Source organism: Bubalus kerabau, chromosome 1 (assembly GCF_029407905.1).
Source record: "Bubalus kerabau isolate K-KA32 ecotype Philippines breed swamp buffalo chromosome 1, PCC_UOA_SB_1v2, whole genome shotgun sequence".
NCBI lineage: Eukaryota > Metazoa > Chordata > Mammalia > Artiodactyla > Bovidae > Bubalus > Bubalus kerabau.
Window position 1 is genome coordinate 170,967,659 of NC_073624.1, and position 18,321 is coordinate 170,985,979.

The 18,321-nt window shown below is 39.5% G+C and overlaps 2 pseudogenes; one reads left to right on the forward strand and one right to left on the reverse strand.

Moving 5' to 3' along the window:
* The first annotated feature begins 808 nt into the window (after positions 1-808).
* Positions 809-1,754, forward strand: LOC129659038 (small integral membrane protein 15-like; annotated as a pseudogene).
* Positions 1,755-6,414: 4,660 nt separating this feature from the next.
* LOC129641894 (60S ribosomal protein L31-like) lies at positions 6,415-7,515 on the reverse strand (annotated as a pseudogene).
* Between the last annotated feature and the right edge of the window lie 10,806 nt (positions 7,516-18,321).

The window sequence follows — 18,321 nt, forward strand, 5'->3', positions numbered from 1 at the left end:
CTGAAACAATATGCTAGTTAACAACTAATAGGTCCCTGAAGAAATCATAGAGGAAATAAAAAAATACCTAGAGACATGCAAAAATGAAAGCACAATGATCCAAAATCTATGGGATGAATTTCCACATGTCACATGACATGGCCAAAAACAAACTAAAAAAAAAAACCACACACAGAAAACCAATCAAACAAAACCTATGGGATACAGCAAAAGCAGTTGTAAGAGGGAAGCTTATAGCAATGCAATCTTCAGAAAACAAAAAAAAAATCGCAAATAGACAACCTAAACTTATATCTAAAGCAACTAGAGAAATAACAAATAAAACCTAAAGTTAGTAGAAGGAAGAAATCATAGATTGGAGCAGAAATAAAATGAAATAGAGATGAAATAAACAACAGAAAAGATCAATGAAATAACAGCTAGTTCTTCGAAAAAATAAAATTGATAAACCTTTAGCCAGATTCATCAAGAAAAAAGAGAGAGGGCTTCAAACAATAAAATTAGAAATGAAAAAAGAGAAGTCACAACTGACTCTACAGGGACAACCTGGAAGAAATTGACACAATTCTTAGAAAGGTACAGTCTCCCAAGACTGAACCAGGAGAAATAGAAAATACGAACAGACCAATCACAAGCACTGAAATTGAAACTATGATTAAAAACTCTCAACAAACCAGGGCCCCACGGCTTCACAGGCAAACTCTATCAAACATTTAGAGGAGAGCTAACACCTATCCTTCTACAACTGTTCCAAAAAATTGCAGAGGAAAGAAAACTCCTAAACTTATGCTATGAGGCCACCATTACCCTTATACCAAAACTAGACCAAGCGGTAAGCCGGGGTGGAGGTCCGAACCCACCAGGCCCGTGAAATGTAATGGGGCGGGTGGAGGCCGGTGCGGCTGTTTCGCCCGGGTGCTCAGCGGAGATGGCCGCGGCGCGGCACCAGCAGCCCAGGGTGTGATGGGGACGACCCCTGATCCCCGGGCATCGCTGGCTGTTCGAGCCCCGCCGGTGCTCGCCAGTGTGCAGGGTCAGGGCAGCGAGGCCGCAGCGGTGCGGGTGAGGAAGGAAGAGTGAGCAAGGGGAAAACACAAGGAAGGGAAAGTGCAGGTGGCTGCGAGGCGCCCTCAGCTTCAGGCGCCGTGCGGGTCTGGTCCGAAGATCAAGTCTGGTCAATTCTTTTCGGAAGGAAGAAGAATAATATTTATTCCTTGGTGTGGAGGGCGCTTGCCCTTGGGGTCCAAAATTGAGGTGAACAGGAGTATATAGAATTTAAGCCTTCTCTCAGAACTGTATTGGTAGAGTTAAAGAAAAAGACAGCCAACCAAAGGTCATCTGAAATTGTGACTGGCTGCTAATCCCAGGACAAAATTAGAGATCACTACTCAAGCATAAGGCCTCCACAAAGATGTTTCATTTAAAGGCTTGGGCTGAGTATGTTGTGGAATGGGCTGCAAAGGACCCATATGGCTTCCTTACAACAGTTATTTTTGGCTGTAACTCCACTGTTTCTAGCAAGTGCTGTGTGGTCTTGGAAATTGGCCAGGATGATTGAGGCCAGGGAAAAGGAGCAAAAGAAGAAACAAAAACGTCCAGAAAATATTGCAAAAGCTAAACGACTAAAAAAAGGATTGAATCAATGTACAGGCTGTGTGTCCAGAGGAAAATTGTTTGGAAAATTATGCATCTTTGAAAGGACCCATCAAGGTTTGTTTTTGGATCTTATGACGGTATTACTAAACGAAGTCTGAGTATGTGGAGGAATCATGTTAGTTTCTCACCTGTACTGTAGCAACTTTTTGGCTTCGGTATAGAAGTCTGTTGACAGTTACTGTAACTGGCATTTATTATGCTACAAATTCTTATAACTGATTTTCATTTGCCTTTTTGCAGCTTTTGTATAAATACTAAAATGAAAATATCCTGTGGAGAAAAGTGGCTTTAGATTATGAACTCTATTCAAATAATGACTTCAAATGGGTCCTGTTCTGGACAAAGGAGACTAAGAATGTAAAAATCAGAACTGTTCTGAGCAGAAAAGCATGGTTTGGCTTAAAAGATATATGGTGTGTTACATCTCATCATTATTACTTATTTCTTGGAATAGAATCATTTCTGGTTTCCTCAAAGTGAAATATTATTCAATGAGTACTTCTATTTTCTGTATTTTTCTCATTTTTGCTTTTGAGATACTGGTAATTATCAGATATTCTGCATTTTAAAAAATCTAATTTTATAAAGAATTCTCTTGTTATCTTGACTATGTAGAATACCACCTACTGGATATAATAATTTTTGTACTTAAGAACACTGCCATTTTCTTAGAGATTACTTAAGTAGAGTAACACTATGATTTAAAGCTTAAGAGGAAAAATGCCAAACCTTGTAGTACCTTGGAACCAGTTTATTCTCACTTGTGCTAAGCACAAATGTGAAGCAGTTAAAATGTCTTATCAGATAATTTGCTGATTATATAGATACCATTTTTGTTTTTTATTCCATTATTTGTTTTAATTCATGTGGTAGTGATGTCCTTTACTTTTTGATCAGACAGGTTCACAGTGAAAATTAAAATTTCAAATTTCTTTTAAGGAACTTTTAAAGAGTTACAATTATGTCATAGGTCATAAATGGTAAAGTCTTAACATTTGGAAAAATTTTGTTTACATTGTATTAATTGGGTGAAAAAGGTGTAATTATGTCAAAATGAGAATGTTATAATTAGAAATAAAGAGGTAAAGGAGATTTCCTTTGGTTAAATAGTATAATTGGAACTTTTTACTCTTTAACATGGCTTTTTTAAATGCATGGTTGATAATTTTATTTGTTTTCAATAACTAATGGCTTATTAATGTTTTCCTCACCTCTAATAATGAATTTTAAATTGCAAAAAATTGTCCGATAATTTTAATTTTAAAATGAAACTAAATATTGAAATAGTTCTATACTTAAAACAAACCTAGACCAAGATACCACCAAAAAAGAGAAAATTACAGGCTAATATCACTGATGAACATAGATGCAAAAATCCTCAACAAAATACTTGCAATCTGAATCCAAAAATTCATTAAAAAGGATCATACACTATGATCATGTGGGATTTATCCTAGGGATGTATGGATTTCTCAGTATCCACAAATCAATCAGTGTGATACACCACATCAACAAACTGAAGAGTTAAAAACCGTAATAATCTCAATTGAGGCAGAAAAGATTTTGACAAAATTCAACACCTATTTATAAGGAAAACTCTCCAGAAAGAGGGCATAGAGGGAACATATCTCAATATAATAAAGGCCATATATGACAAACCTACAGCTAACATCATCCTCAACAGTGAAAAGCTGAAAGCATTTCCTCTAAGATCAGGAACAAGACAAAGATTTCCACTCTCACCACTTTTATTCAATATAGGTTTGGAAGCCCTAGCTATGGCAATCAGAAAAGAAAAAGAAATAAAATGAATCCAAATTGGAAAGGAAGTTAAACTGTCACTATTTGCAGATGACATGATACTTATACATAGAAAATCCTAAAGATACTATCAGAAAACTACTAGAACTCATCAATGAATTTGGCAAAGTTATAGATTACAAAATTAATACACAGAAGTTTATTGTTTTTCTATATCTAGCAATGAAAGTTTAGAAAGAGAAATTAAAGAAACAATCCCATTTACCAACACATCACAAAGAATAAAATACCTAGGAATAAACCTACTGAAGGAGACAGAAGACCTGTACTTTGAAAACTGTAAGACACTAATGAGACAAACTGAAGGAGACACAAATAGACGGGGAGATACACCATGTTCTTGGACTGGAAGAATCAACACTGTTGAAATGACCGTACTCCCAAGGCAATCTATGGATTCAGTGCAATTGCTTTCAAATTACCAACAGCATTGTTCACAGAACTAGAATAACACAACAAAAAATTCTTAAAATTGGTATGGAGACACAAAAGGCCCCGAAGAACCAAAGCAACCTTGAAAGAAGAACAGGGCTAGAGGAATCAGGCTCCCTGACTTCAGACTATACTACAAAGCTATAGTCATCAAAACAGAATGATACTGGCACCAAAACAGAAATATAAATCAATGGAACAAGATAGAAGGCCCAGAAATAAACCCACACACCTATGGTCAATCTGTGACACAGGGGACAAGACTGTGCAATTGTGGAAAGACAGTTTCTTCAATAACTGGTACTCAGAAACTGGACAGCTACATGTAAAAAAATTAAATTACAATATTCTAAGTTCAAAATGAGATTAAAGACCTAAATGTGAGACCAGATGTGAGACCTATAAAACTCTTAGAGGAAAACATAGGCAGAACACTCTCTGACATAAATTGCAGCAATATCTTTTTTTATCTGTCTCCCAGAATAATGGAAATAAAAAAATAACAATAAACACATGGGACATAAACTCAAAAGCTTTTTCACACCAAAGGAAACCATAAACAAAATGAAAAGACAACCCACAGAATGAGAGAAAACATTTGCAAGTGATGTGGCTGACAAAGAATTAGTCTCCAAAATTTACAAACAGGTCATGCAGCTCAACATCATCAAAACAAACAATCAATCAAAAAATAGGCAGAAGATATAACACACATTTCTCCAGAGAAGACATACATATGGCCAGGAAGAATATGAAAAGATGTTCAACATCACTAATTATTATAGAAATGTAGAAAAAAACTACATTGAGATATTACCTCACACCAGTGAATATGGTTATTGTCAAAAAATCCACAAATAAATGCTGGAGAGGGTGTGGAGGGAAGGGAATTCCCCTACACCACTGATGGGAATGTAACTGGTACAGCCACTATGGAGAAAAGTATGGAGGTTCCTTAAAAAACTAAACATAGAGCTACCACATCATCCTGCAGTCCCATTCCTGGGCATATATCCAGCAACAAAAACCCAGCACAGCCAAAAATAAAAATAAATAAACAAGTATTTTAAAAGAATGAAATAATGCTATTTGCAGCAACATGGATTGACCTAAAGCCTATCATACTGAGTGAAGTAAGTTAGAAAAGTGAAGTATCATATTATATTGCTTATTTGTGGAATCTAAAAAAAAATTATACAAATGAGCTTATTTACAAAACAGACTCATAGACTTAGAGAAGAAACTAGGGTGGGGGAAGAGGGGGAGAAGGGATAGTTAGGGAGTTTAGGAATGACATGTACACACTGCTACATTTCAAATGGTTCACCAACAAGGACCTACTGTAAGCACACAGAACTCTGCTCAATATTATACAACAACCTAAATGGGAAAGAATTTGAAAAGAAATAGATATGTGTATAATTGAATTACTTTGCTATATACCTGAAACTAACACATCATTATTAATTACCTATACTCCAATATAAAATTAAAAGTTAAGCAAACAAATAAAGGGAGGCCCAGAATAAGAGCCCAGGTGAGGGCCTGTTTGATATTACTAAAAGCCTCTTCTTGTTCCACAGTCCAAAGTAATGGTTCTGTATCTGGGCATTTAGTGGCTTCATACAGAGGCTTAGTCATTGGACCAAATCCTGGAATTTAAATTCCATAAAATTCTACCATGCCTAAGAAGGTACAAATATGTTTATCTTTGGGATGTTTAGGCCTAATATAGCTTGTTTTCTATCTGGAAATAACTGTCTATTTCCAGGGTTTATAACATATCCTAGATATTTAAACTTGCTTTGAGACTTGTGCCTTTATGTGGGAGACCCTTTAGTCCCAGGCCTCAAGGAAATCAAGGACTTCAAGGGTATTCCAATCTAAGGTCTCCATTGTGGGCTACATATTAACATGCCATCCACACACTGTAGGATCATCCTTCTTTTAGGGGTATTTCCTTCCGTTCCTTTCCTAGGGCCTGGGAGAACAAGCGTGGGCTGTCCTGAAACCCCTGAGGCAATACTGTCCAGGTATATTCTTGCATTTGGCCTGAGTAAGGGTTAGTCCACTCAAAGGCAAAGAGACTGTGATGAGCAATGAACTGGGGTGAAAAAAGAAGGCATTCTGGAGGTCAATTACAGTAAACCATTAGGCATCTCTAGGAATCTTGACTAATATAAGGATTGGCCAAGAGGCGACGTACAAGGACCACTGCATCATTTATTGCTCTAAAGTCTTGTTCCATCTGATATTCCCCATTTGACTTAACAACTGGCAGAATAGGGGTATTGCTGGGAGACAGGGCATTAAGAGGCCATGTGTTAAGAATTTATCAATGAAGGCTGCAAATCCTTTTTGCTTCCAACTTTATGGAATACTGTCTCTTGTCAGAATAAGCGACTTCTGCCTTAAAGCTAATTTTTACAGGTTGGGCATTTATAGCCTTCCCAGGGATTCCTTTGTCTCAAACTGTGGGGTTTACTGTGTGTAGAATATGGCTGGGAAAAAGCCCTTGTTCCTCTAGCTGATTTAGAGCCAAGAAAAGGGGCTGCCTGGTGCCTCCATTAGGAGCCATAACATGGCTCTGAAGGAGCCCAGATGGTCTGCTGCTGTGTAGCCGCTCAGTTGTGTCCAGCTCTTTGTGACCTCATGGACTGTAGCCCACCAGGCTCCTCTGTCCATGGGATTCTCCATGCAAGAATACAGGAGTGGACTGCCATTTCCTTCTCCAAGGGGTAGGACACTGAGGCACAACTAAAAAGGCACATGAAGCCACTGTTCAAATTGGCAAGTGAAAAGGCCCAGTGAAGTAACGGCTGCAAGGCTTTCCACTGACATCACTCAATGTATAGCTTTTAGAGGACAGGCCCATTATGAGAGATTAGGACAGAGTGAGTAGCTTCTGTATCAAGTAAAAAAAAAAAAAAAATGGATTTTCTCACCTGCTACATCAAAAACCACCCAGGGCTCCTCAGTGGAGATAGATATCTTATGTGGGAGGAAGGTACCAGGCTTCCTTGGTCATCCAGCATGGCCACCTCAGGAATGGGCATCCTCTTCCCCTTTGAACCAGGAAAGGTCCCACTTCCAATGACCTTGGAAATGTGTTTGAAGACTGGGCATGGACCAGGGGACTCCTTTCTGGTATGTACAGGCCCAGTGGCCAGGTGACTTGCATTTGAAGCCCTTGCTGGGTTTTGTTTTTGTTTTACGGTTTAATAACTTTACTAGCCAATGAGCAGTTAGTTCTCATCCACATTAACTGTAGATTTTGAAAGTGGTGACAGGTACATGGGTAACCAACATATAGAGCTTCTTTGGTGAATCTTCATTATATTTTCAGGACAACCACACACAGATACGATATGGGACATTTCTTATTCCTTTGGCCCAGGCAACTTTGTTGAACTTGGTGTTAATGCATACATCTGGGGTTCCCATCTCCTTCATGGCAACTCTCTGGATTTCTCTGAGTGCCTGTGGGGCACGCTTTCAGAAGCCCACTCCATGGATATGCTTGTGAATGTCAATAGTGTGTTCTCTGGTCACTACCTTATTGATGGCAGACCAGCCCTTCTTGCTGTCCTTCTTTGCTGGTGCCATCCTGCCAAGCCAGGGTTGGAAAGGAAACCCCTTGCTGGTTTATCTCCAAATGAATGTTTAAACTTCCTTCGCTCCCTTGAGTAGCCCTGAGGTTGCAAAGTATGACTGACAGCAACGGCCATCAGTTAAGCATGAACCCTGGTCTGCCTATTTTCACATTGGTTCTTTCTTCCTCCTCAACTTGATCTCGATTATTAAATACCACAAAGGCTACCTACCTTTAGGATTTTTGTGGGCATAATATCAGGGTTGGACTGGCTGATAAAATGTTGTAGAAGCAGGGGTTGACACTCAGGAGGAGAATCAATGTTACTAAATTTTCTAAAAGGTTCATAAGCTGTCCCTGAAAGAGAGCTGAATTTTCTTTTTCTTCTTGGTTCACTCCTTTAAACATTTTATAGTTAACTGGTCTTTTTAATATACTTTCTCGTCCCTTCTAATACACATTGGGTCATGTGGTTCCTTGGCTTTTGCTCCCTCCAAGGAATTATATTCTCAAATGGGCTCCTAGCTTAGAAGAGGATCCTCCCATGTTGAGTAGACTGCAACTGGTAAAAAGCATCCCTAACAATGAATTCCAGCATCCCAGAGACATTCACTAGGAGGCTTTTGCCGGAAGTGGGTCCGAGTGTCCTCCAAATTCCCTTCTTACCCAGTGGGATTTTGAGTGTCCTCTACTCTCCCAACTGGAGAGTCTCTGATTAACTGGACGTCTAACTAGACATCGCTGGTTGACTTGGCCTCTTTCACAAGGGTCATGGGCAGAAGGAGGTTTGTACCAGGGCACTGCCAGGACTCTCCTTGAGGGGGTCTGTGTCTTTAAAGCTTATGTCCTATAGTAAGTTTCCTTATGCTGGGGTTTATTCCTTGAGACTGAGCATCTATAAAGTTTATAATGTGGGCTTCTGAGCAGCATTCACCTAAAAGGCTGTCCAGGGCAGTGTATGGGCTGCCAAGGCCTGAAGTGAAGGGGGTCCTAGCAAAAAGGAGGAACTGGAGTTGGGAGCAAAGGAAAATGCCACGGGGGTCAAGAACTGAATTCCTAGAGGCGGGAGTATTCCTACGGGGGATTTTTGGACAAAGAGTAAGGTAAGACATTAGACAGCAGAAGAACCCCAAACCCTCTCCCCTATTTGTTTGGTGGCTATCATAAAATTGAGAAGAGTCTGATGATTCCATCTAACATAGGCAACAGTGAGTCTGGACAGTGTAATTTAACATACTAAATGAACCCAATTAGCTTAGGATCTCTCTTTGGGATGCTCTTGGGTCCCTTTGAAGCACCCCAAAGTCAGCTGAAGATCAAAAGAACTTTAATTAGAATTTCACATTTGGGAAGTCTGTCAAAAATTTCAAAAAGTTTTTATGGCCACGCTGTGCAGTTTGTGAGATCTTACTTCTCTGATCAGGGATCAAACCCATGTCCCCTGCAGCACAAGCACAGATCCCTCACCATGGGACTGCCAGGAACTTCCTTCAAAAAGTTTTAAAACACTTGGTTATATAGGATCAAAGTCGTTGTGAAACAATGAGGTAAGGTGAAAAAAATATTTCAAGAGTAAATAGAGATCATGTAAAGGCACCCACTCCAGTATTCTTGGGCTTCCCTGGTGCCTCAGCTGGTAAAGAATCCGCCTGTAATGCAGGAGACCTGGATTCAATCCCCAGGTTGGGAAGATTCCCTAGAGAAGGGAAAGGCCGCCTACTCCAGTATTCTGGCCTGGAGAATTCAAGGGACTCAATCCATGGGGTCACAAAGGGTCGGACACGACTGAGCAACTTTCACTTCACTTTAAAGGCACAGAAACTCACACATTTTATCAAAAGCAGCATTCCAGGAAAACTGTTCTCTTGTGAGACAGAGAAGCAAATCCAGTTCTGTATCAGCCTACTATTAATAAAATCCATTTCCCTGATCAAATTTAATCCAACCTTAGAAAATCCTGACCAAATCCAAGACTTTTCAGAATGTTCCTTTTTCTGCAAACTTTTTGCAACTTGCTGTAGCCATGTTATATTGACACTTATTCTTTTTTTAAATTTATTTAATTGAAGGATAATTGCTTTACAATATTGTGTTGGTTTCTGCCATACATCAACATGAATCAGCCATAGATATATGTATATTTCCTCACTCCTGAATCTCCCTCCCACCTCCCACACCCTCTAGGCTGTCACAGATCCCCAGTTTGAGTTCCCTGAATCATAGAACAAATTCCCATTGGCTATCCACTGCAAGAAGATCCAGCCAGTCAATCCTAAAGGAAATCAGTTCTGAATATTCATTGGAAGGACTGATGCTGAAGCTGAAACTCCAAAACTTTGGCCACCTGATGTGAAGAACTGACTCATTGGAAAAGACCCTGATGCCGGGTAAGACTGAAGGCAGGAGAAGGGGACAACTGAGGATGAGATGGTTGGGCGGCATCACTGACTCGATGGACATGAGTTTGAGTAAGCTCTGGGAGTTGGTGATGGACAGGGAAGCCTGGCATGTTGCAGTCCATGGGGTCACAAAGAGTTGGACACGACTGGGCGACTGAACTGAACGGATCCACTTTACATACGGTAGTGTAATACATTTCCGTGCTACTGTCTACATTTGTCCCACCCTCTCCCTCCCCTCTTCCCATGTCCAGAAGTCTGTTCTCTATGTCTGCATCTCTGGTTCATCAGTACCATATTTCTAGATTGCATATATATGCATTAAAATATTATCTTTTTTCTCTTTCTGATTTACTTCACTCTGTATAATAGGCTCTAGGTTCATCCACCTTATTTGCACTGACTCAAATGTGTTCTTTTTTATGGCTGGGTAATATGGCTGGTACATATAATATTGTATATATATATATACACCACAGCTTCTTTATTCATTCATCTGTCAGTGGACATCTAGGTTGCTTCCATGCACTAGCTATTGTAAACAGTGCTGCAATGAACATTGGGATCCATGTTTTATTCAGTTATGGTTTTCTTAGGGTGTATGTCCAGCAATTGGACTGTTGGATCAAATGGCAGTGTTATTCCGTTTTTTAAGGAATCTCCATAGTGTCTTCCATAGTGGTTGTATCAATATACATTCCTACCAACAGTGCAAGAGGGTTCCCTTTTCTCCACACCCTCTCCAGCATTTATTGTTTGTAGATTTTTTGATGATGGACATTCTGATCAGTGTGAGAGGTATTTCATTGTAGTTTTGATTTGCATTTCTCTAATAATGAGTGATGCTGAGCATATTTTCATGTGTTTATTAGCCATCTGTATGTCTTCTTTGGAGAAATGTCTGTTTAGATTTTTGCCCACTTTCTGATTAGGTTGTTTGATTTCTGGTATTGAGTTGCATGGGCTGCTTGTATATTTTAGAAATCAATCCTGTCAGTTGTTTCATTTTCTATTATTTTCTACTATTCTGAGGGTCGTCTTTTCACCTTACTTATAGTTTCTTTTGCTCTGCAAAGCCTCTAACTTTAATTAGGTCTCACTTGTTTATTTCCATCACTCTAGGAGATGAGTCATAGAGAAGCTTGCTATGATGTATGTCATAGTGTTCTGCCTATGTTTTCCTCCAAGAGTTTTATAGTCTCTGGCCTTACATTTAGGTCTTTAATCCATTTTTAGTTTATTTCTGTTTATGGTATTAGGAAGTGTTCCAATTTCATTATTTTACATGTAGCTGTCCAGTTCTCCCTGCACCACTTATTGAAGAGGCTATCTTTGCCTCATTGTATATTCCTGCCTCCTTTGTAAAAAACAAAGTACCCATAGGTGTGTGGGTCTATCTCTGGGCTCTCTATCTTGTTCCATTGGGCTATATTTCTGTTTTTGTACCAGTACTATACTGTCATGATGACTATAGCTTTGTAGTATAGTCTGAAGTCAGGAAGGTTGATTCTTCAGCTCTGTTCTTTTTTTTTTTAATTGGAGGCAAATTAATTTACAGTATTGTGGTGGTTTTGGCCATACATTGACATGAATCAGCCATGGGTGCACATGTGTCCCCCCATCCTGAACCCCCTCCCACCTCCCTCCCCACCCAATCCCTTGGGTTGTCCCAGAGCACCGGCTTTGAGTGCCCTGCTTCATGCATCGAACTTGCACTGGTCATCTATTTTACATATGATAATATACATGTTTCAATGCTATTCTCTCAAATCACCCCACCCTTGCCTTCTTCCACAGCGTCCAAAAGTCTGTTCTTTACATCTGTGTCTCTTTTCTCCAGCTCCATTCTTCTTTCTCAAGATTACTTTGGCTATTCAGGGTCTCTTGTGTTTCCATATAAATTGTGAAATTTTTCTTTCTAGTTCTTTGAAAAATGCCACTGGTAATTTGATAGGGATTGCAATGAATCTGTAGATTGCATTTGGTAGTATAATCACAATGCTGATTCTTCCAACTCAGGAACATGGAATATCTCTCCATCTGTTTATGTCTTCTTGATTTCTTTTATCAGTGTTTTATAGTTTTCTGCATACAGCTCTTTTGTTCCTTCAGTCAGTTCAGTTCAGTTCAGTCAGTCATGTCCGACTCTTTGTGACCCCATGAATCACAGCACGCCAGGCCTCCCTGTCCATCACCAACACCCGGAGTTCACTCAGACTCACGTCCATCGAGTCAGTGATGCCATCCAGCCATCTCATTCTCTGTCATCCCCTTCTCCTCCTGCCCCTAATCCCTCCCAGTATCAGAGTCTTTTCCAATGAGTCAACTCTTCACATGAGGTGACCAAAGTACTGGACTTTCAGCTTTAGCATCAGTCCTTCCAAAGAAATCCCAGGGCTGATCTCCTTCAGAATGGACTAGTTGGATCTCCTTGCAGTCCAAGGGACTCTCAAGAGTCTTCTCCAACACCAAAGTTCAAAAGCATCAATTCTTTGACACTCAGCTTTCCTCACAGTCCAACTCTCACATCCATACGTGACCACTGGAAAAACCATAGCCTTGACTAGATGGACATTTGTTGGCAAAGTAATGTCTCTGCTTTTGAATATGCTATCTAGGTTGGTCATAACTTTCCTTCCAAGGAGTAAGCGTCTTTTAATTTCATGGCTGCAGTCACTATCTGCAATGATTTTGGAGCCCCAAAAAATAAAGTCTGACACTGTTTCCACTGTTTCCCCATCTATTTCCCGTGAAGTGATGGGACCAGATGTCTTAGGTAGGTTTATTTCTAGATATTTTATTCTTTTTGTTGCAATGGTAAATGGGATTGGTTCCTTAATTTCTTTTTCTGATTTTTCATTTTTAGTGTATAGGAACACAAGTTATCTATGTATTGATTTTGTATCCTGTGACTTTACTAAACTCACTGATTAGCTCTAGTAATTTTCTGATAATATCTTTAGGGTTTTGTATGTATAGTATCTTATCAACAAACAGTGAGAGTTTTACTTCTTTTCTGTTAAGAAGTGTTACTTGTTTTCTTTTCTTTAATCCTATTCTGGATGCCTTTTACTTCTTTTTCTTCTCTGATTGCCATAGTTAGGACTTGCAGAACTCTGTTGAGTAACAGTGGCAAGAGTGGGCACCCTTGTCTTGTTCCTGATCTTAGAAAGAATGCTTTCAGTTTTACACCATTGAGAATAATGTTTGCTGTAGGTTTATCATATATGGCTTTATTATGTTGAGGTTGGTTCCTTTTTGCCCATTTTTGAAGTTTTTATCATAAATGGGTACTGAATTTTGTCAAAATCTTTTTCTGCACCTATTGAGATTATCATATGATTTTTATCTTTCAATTGGTAATGTGTATATCACATTGATTAATTTGTGTATATGGAGGAATCCTTGCATCCCTGAGATAAACCAGACTTGACCATGGTGTATGATCTTTTTAATGTGTTGTTGAATTCTGTTTGCTAGCATTCTATTAAGGATTTTTGAATCTATGTTCATCAGTGATACTGGCCTGTATTTTCTTTTTTTGTGCTGTCTTTAATCTGGTTTTAGGATCAGGGTGATGGTGGCCTCATAGAATGTGAGTTTGGAAGTGTTCCTTCCTCTCTAATGTTTTGAAAGAGTTTAAGAAGGATAGGCCTTACCTCTTCTCTAAATATTTGATAGAATTCACCTGGGAAGCAATCTGGCCCTGTGCTTCTGTTTTGGGGGAGATTTTTTATCACAGTTTTGATTTCTGTGCTTCTAACTGACTTGTTCATAATTTCTATTTCTTCCTGATTCAGTCTTTGAGGCTTGAACTTTGCTAAAAATCTGTCCATTTCTTCCAAGTTGCCCATTTTGTTGGCATACAGTTGCTTGTAATAGTCCCTTATGTCTGTCATAACCTCTCCTTTTTCACTTCTAATTTTATTGATTTGATTCTTCTCTTTTTTTCTTGATGAGTCTGGCTAATGGTTTGTCAATTTTGTTCATCTTCTCGAAGAACCAGCTTTTCGTTTTATTAATCCTTACTACTGTTTCATTCTTTTTCATTTATTTCTGCTCTGATCTTTATGATTTCTTTCCTTCTACTAACTTTGGGGAGGTTTTGTTCTTCTTTTTCCAGTTGTTTTAGATGTAAAGTTAGGCAGTCTATTTAATGTTTTTCTTGAGATAAGATATTGCTATGAACTTCCCTCTTAGAACTGCTCTTGCTGCATCCCATAGGTTTTGGGTCATCATGTTTCATCATTTGTTTCTAAGAATGTTTTTATTTCCCTTTTTATTTCTTTAGTAACTTGTTCATTATTTAGAAATGTATTATTTAGCCTCCATGTGTTTGTTTTTTTTTACATTTTTTTCCCTTGTAGCTGATATTTAGTCTCATAGCATTGTGGTCAGAAACGATGTTCAATACAATTTCAATTTTCTTAAATTTTCTGCGGCTTGACTTGTGACCCAAGATGTGGTCTATCCTGGGGAATGTTCCATGTGCATTTGAAAAGAAGGTGTATTCTTCAGCATTTGGATGGAATGTCCTGAAGATATCAACTACATCCATCTGGTCTAATGTGTCATTTAAGGCTTCTGTTTCTTTGTTAATTCTCTGTTTTGATGGTCTGTCCATTGGTGTGAGTGGGATGTTAAAGTTTCCTACTATTATTGTGTTACTGTCAGGTTTTCCTTTTATGTCTGTTAGTGTTTGTCTTATGTATTGAGATGCTCCTATGTTGGGTGCATCAATATTTACAATTGTTATGTCTTCTTCATGGATTGACCCCTTGATCGTTATGTAGTGTCCTTCCATCTCTTGTAATGGTCTCTATTTTAAAGTCTATTTTATCTGATATAATTATTGCTACTCCTGCTTTCTTTTGATTTCTATTTGCATGGAATATCTTTTTTTCATCCTCTCACTTTCAGTCTGTATGTGTCTCTAGGTCTAAAGTGGGTTTCTTGTAGACAGCAATGTATGTGGGTCTTGTTTTTGTGTCCATTCAGCCAGTCTGCATTTTTTGGCTAGTGCATTTAATCCACTTACATTTAAAGTAATCATCGATATGTATCTGACAAGAATGCAGGAGACCAAGATTTAATCCCTAGGTTGGGAAGATCCCCAGGAGAAAAGAATGCCAATCCATTCCAGTATTCTTGCCTGGAAAATTCCATGGACAGAGGAGCCTGGTGGACTACAGTCCATGGGGGTTGCAAAGAATCAGACACGACTGAGTGGCTAACACTTTCACTTTTCACTTACGTTCCTAGGAGGGCCGACAGGAGCTACTCCACGTTCAAGGTCAGGAGGGGTGGCAGTAAGGAGATACCCCTTGTCCAAGGTAAGAGAAACCCAAGTAAGATGGTAGGTGTTGCGAGAGGGTATCAGAGGGCAGACACACCGAAACCATAATCACAGAAAACTAGTCAATCTGATCACACGGACCACAGCCTTGTCTAACTCAGTGAAACTAAGCCATGCCCTGTGGGGCCACCCAAGACAGACGGGTCATGCTGGAGAGGTCTGACAGAATGTGGTCCACTGGAGAAGGGAATGGCAAACCACTTCAGTATTCTTGCCTTGAGAACCCCATGAACAGTATGAAAAGGCAAAATGATAGGATACTGAAAGAGGAACTCCCCAGGTCGGTAGGTGCCCAATATGCTACTGGAGATCAGTGGAGAAATAACTCCAGAAAGAATGAAGGGATGGAGCCAAAGCAAAAACAATACCCAGTTGTGGATGTGACTGGTGATAGAAGCAAGGTCTAATATTATAAAGAACAATATTGCATAGAAATCTGGAATGTTAGGTCCATGAATCAAGGCAAATTGGAAGTGGTCAAACAGGAGATGGCAAGAGTGAACATCGACATTCTAGGAATCAGAGAACTAAAATGGACTGGAATGGGTGAATTTAACTCAGATGACCATTATATCTATTACTGTGGGCAGGAATCCCTTAGAAGAAAAGGAGTAGCCATAATGGTCAACAAAAGAGTCCAAAATGCAGTACTTGGATGCAATCTCAAAAACGACAGACAGTATGATACTGGTACTGTTCGTTTCCAAGGCAAACCATTCAATATCACAGTAATCCAAGCCTATGCCCCAACCAGTAACACTGAAGAAGCTGAAGTTGAATGGTTCTATGAAGACTTACAAGACCTTTTAGAACTAACACCCAAAAAAGATGTCCTTTTCATTATAGGGGACTGGAATGCAAAAGTAGGAAGTCAAGAAACACCTGGAGTAACAGGCAAATTTGGCCTTGGAGTATGGAATGAAGCAGGGCAAAGGCTAATAGAGTTTTGCCAAGAGAACACACTGGTCATAGCAAACACCCTCTTCCAACAATACAAGAGAAGACTACGCATGGACATCACCAGATGGTCAACTATGAAATCAGACTGATTCTATTCTTTGCAGCCAAAGATGGAGAAGGTCTATACAGTCAGCAAAAACAAGACTGGGAGCTGACTGTGGCTCAGATCATGAACTCCTTATTGCCAAATTCAGACTTAAATTGAAGACAGTAGGGAAAACCACTAGACTATTCAGGTATGACCTAAATCAAATCCCTTATGATTATACAGTGGAAGTGAGAAATAGATTTAAGGGACTAGATCTGATAGATAGAGTGCCTGATGAACTATGGACAGAGGTTCATGACATTGTACAGGAGACAGGAATCAAGACCATCCCCATGGAAAAGAAATGCAAAAAAGCAAAATGGCTGTCTGAGGAGGCCTTACAAATAGCTGTGAAAAGAAGAGATGCAAAAGCAAAGGAGAAAAGGAAAGATATACCCATTTGAATGCAGAGTTCCAAAGAATAGCAAGGAGAGATAAGACAGCCTTCCTCAGCAATGCAAAGAAATAGAGGAAAATAACAGAACGGGAAAGACTAGAGAGCTCTTCAAGAAAATTAAAGATAGCAAGGGAACATTTCATGCAAAAATGGGCTCGATAAAGGACAGAAATGGTATGGACCTAACAGAAGCAGAAGATATTAAGAAGAGGTGGCAAGAATACACAGAAGAACTGTACAAAAAAGATCTTCATGACCAAAATAATCATGATGTTGTGATCACTCACCTAGAGCCAGATATCCTGGAATGTGAAGTCACCTAGAGCCAGACATCCTGGAATGTGAAGTCAATGCTTAGAAAGCATCAGTATGAACAAAGCTAGTGGAGGTGATGGAATTCCAGTGGAGCTATTTCAAATCCTTAAAGATGATGCTGTGAAAGTGCTACACTCAATATGCCAGCAAATTTGGAAAACTCAGCAGTGGCCACAGGACTGGAAAAGGTCAGTTTTCATTCCAATCCCAAAGAAAGGCAATGCCAAAGAATGCTCAAACTACCACACAATTGCACTCATCTCACATGCTAGTAAAGTAATGCTCAAAATTCTCCAAGCCAGGCTTCAGCAATACGTGAACCGTGAACTTCCAGATGTTCAAGCTAGTTTTAGAAAAGGCAAAGGAACCAGAGATCAAATTGCCAACATCCGCTGGATCATCAAAAAAGCAAGAGAGTTCCAGAAAAACATCTATTTCTGCTTTATTGACTATGCCAAAGCCTTTGACTGTGTGGATCACAATAAACTGTGGAAAATTCTGAAAGAGATGGGAATACCAGACCACCTGACCTGCCTCTTGAGAAACCTATATGCAGGTCAGGAAGCAACAGTTAGAACTGGACATGGAACAACAGACTGGTTCCAAATAGGAAAAGGAGGATGTCAAGGCTGTATATTGTCACCCTGCTTATTTAACTTATATGCAGAGTACATCATGAGAAACGCTGGGCTGGAGGAAGCACCAGCTGGAATCAAGATTGCCAGGAGAAATATCAATAACCTCAGATATGCAGATGACACCACCCTTATGGCAGAAAGTGAAGAGGAACTAAAAAGCCTCTTGATGAGAGTGAAAGAGGAGAGTGAAAAAGTTGTCTTAAAGCTCAACATTCAGAAAACAAAGATCATGGCATCTGGTCCCATCACTTCGTGGTAAATAGATGGGGAAAGAGTGGAAACAGTGTCAGACTTAATTTTTGGGGGCTCCAAAAATCACTGCAGATGGTGACTGCAGCCATGAAATTAAAAGCCGCTTACTCATTGGAAGGAAAGTTATGACCAACCTAGACAGCATATTCAAAAATAGAGACATTACTTTGACAACAAAGGTCCATCTAGTCAAGGCTATGGTTTTTCCAGTGGTCATGTATGGATGTGAGAGTTGGACTGTGAAGAAAGCTGAGTGCCAAAGAATTGATGCTTTTGAACTGTGGTGTTGGAGAAGACTCTTGAGAGTCCCTTGGACTGCAAGGGGATCCAATGAGTCCATTCTAAAGGAGATCAGTCCTTAGTGTTCATTGGAAGGACTGATGCTGAAGCTGAATCTCCAGTACTTTGACCACCT